Raw genomic sequence first — 2784 nt, 5'->3', positions numbered from 1 at the left:
GTTTCGATCCCGGTATGAGGTAGAAATTTATTTCTATTTGAGCACGATATTTTGTTGATTGTCATTCATATTGACTCATTAGGGATAATTCGAATTAAATGCTATCAATTGTGTCACTTGGTGGGCCGGAAAGTCTGGGAAAACTCATTGGTGAGAGACTGATGTCACGCCAGGTAAATCCTGAATTGCAGTTAGCACTTAGGTTCCAACTTTTTTTGAGCCTGTGTTGGCATGGTTAGAAGCGACCTGGCCTTTCATTTGAAGGGGCTAGGTTTCGATCTCGGTATGAGGTAGAAATTTATTTTTATTTGAGCACGATATTGTGTTGATTTTCATCCATATTGACTCTTAGGGGTAATTCGAATTAAATGCTCTCAATTGTGTCACTTGGTGGGCTGGGAAGTCGGAGATAACTCATTGGTAAGAGACTGATGGCTCCCGAGGTAAATCCTGAATTGCAGTTGGCAGTTAGGTTCCGACGTTTTTTGAGCCTGTGTTGGCATGGTTGGAAGCGATCTGGCCTTTCATTTGAAGGGGCTAGGTTTCGATCCCGGTATGAGGTAGAAATTTATTTCTATTTGAGCATGATATTGTGTTGATTTTCATCCATATTGACTCAGTAGGGATAATTCGAATTAAATGCTCTCAATTGTCACTTGATGGGCCGGGAAGGCGGGGAAAACATATTGGTGTGAGACTGATGTCTCCCCAGGTAAATCCTGAATTGTATTTCGCTGTTAGGTTCCGACTTTTTTTTTAGCCTGTGGTGGCATGGTTGGAAGCGACCTGGCCTTTCATCTGAAGGGGCTAGGTTTCGATCCTGGTATGAGGTAGAAATTTATTTCTATTTGAGCACAATATTGTGTTGATTTTCATCCATAATGACCCATTAGGGATAATTCGATGTAAATGCTATCAATTGTCACTTGGTGGGCCGGGAATTCGGGTAAAACTCTTAAGAGAATGACGTCTTTTATTATTATTATTATTATTGCTAAGCTACAACCCTGGTTGCAAAAGCAGGATGCTATAAGCCTAGGTGCTCCAATAGGGAAAATAGCCCAGTGAGGAAAGGAAAGAAGGAAAGTAAAATTAATATCGTATATACAGTTAACTTTAAAAACTTGAACTAAACAAGAGGAAGAGAAATAAGATAAAATAGTGTGCTCGATTGTACCCTCAAGCAAGATAACTCTAACACAAGACAGGGGAAGACCATGGTACAGAGGCTATGGCACTACCTAAGACTAGAGAACAATGGTTTGATTCTGGAGTGTCCTTCTAGAAGAGCTGCTTACCATTGCTAAAGAGTCTCTTCTACCCTTAACAAGAGGAAAGTCGCCACTGAACAATTACAGAGCAGTAACCCCTAGAGTGAAGAAATTTGTTTTTGGTTATTTGTATTGTCAGGTGTATGAGGACAGAGGAGAGAATGTAAAGAATATGCCAGACTATTCAGTGTGTGTGTGTGTGTGTGTGTGTAGGCAAAGGGAAAATGAGCTGTAACTAGAGAGAAGGATTCAATGTAGTACTGTCTGGCCAGTCAAAAGAACCCAAAACTCTAGCAGCGTCAGTATCTCGACAGGTCTGGTGCCCTGAATTGCAATTAGCAGTTAGGTTCCAACTTCTTTTGAGCCTGTGGTGGCATGGTTGCAAGCGACTTAGCCTTTCATTTGCAATTGACAGTTAGGTTCAAACTTCTTTTGAGCCTGTGGTGGCATGGTTGCAAGCGACTTGGCCTTTCATTTGCAGTTGACAGTTAGGTTCCAACTTCTTTTGAGCCTGTGGTGGCATGTTTGGAAGCGACCTAACACATTAGGTTTGTGTCGTCTTCAATTGCACAAAAACTTGGCTTATTGAGAAAGTTGTTAGAGATTTTCAGTGATCAATCTATTCTGAAGAAGTGTTTTAATTCTTTCATTCTACCTTTTTTCGAGTATTGTTCTCCTGTCTGGACATAAATTTCTTATTCCTGATCTCGATATTAATCTTTGGCACCGTCGTTCAATTAGTGTATGCATGTTGCATAAGATTTTTCGTAATTCTGACCATCCTTTACATTCAGATCTTCCTTGACAATTCCATCCTGTTCGTAATACTAGGCAGGGAGTTAATTCTAATAGCCAGGCCTTCCCCGTCAAGAGGCTCAATACTATTCAGTATTCTAGAAATTTTATTCCAGCTGTGACCAAGTTGTGGAATGATCTTCCTAATCGGGCAGTTGAATCGGTAGAACTTCAAAAGTTCAAAGGTGCAGCAAATGATTTTATGTTGAACAGGCGTACATAAGTATTTTTATAGTTTATATATGACATATCTATTTTGACGTCGTTAATATTTTTAAATGATTTATTGGTAATTTATCATTTATTTATTTCCTAATTTCCTTTTCTTACTGGGCTATTTTTCCCTGTTGGGGCCCTTGGGCTTATGGCATCTTGCTTTTCCAACTAGGGTTGTAGCTCTGCTAGTAATAATAATAATAACAATAATAATAATAATAATAATTGTCACCTGGTGAGCCGGGAAGTCGGGGAAAACTCGCTCTTTCTGTTATTGTTCTCTCTCTCTCTCTCTCTCTCTCTCTCTCTCTCTCTCTCTCTCTCTCTCTCTCTCTGTTATTGTTGGTCTTTCTCTCACTCGAATACTTGAACATGATTAGTGTCTGGGCCTCATCAGCATATTCGTAATGTCTATGGGACGGCTTCCTCTTTAATATAATTATCATCGCCTGTCGCTGCTTTGAACCAATCGCCCATTTACGTCATTTGTCGTCATTAAGGG

The sequence above is a fragment of the Palaemon carinicauda genome, chromosome 42 (assembly GCF_036898095.1).
Source record: "Palaemon carinicauda isolate YSFRI2023 chromosome 42, ASM3689809v2, whole genome shotgun sequence".
Taxonomy (NCBI): domain Eukaryota; kingdom Metazoa; phylum Arthropoda; class Malacostraca; order Decapoda; family Palaemonidae; genus Palaemon; species Palaemon carinicauda.
The sequence above is the reverse complement of the archived record's forward strand: the minus strand, read 5'-3'. Positions refer to the sequence as shown.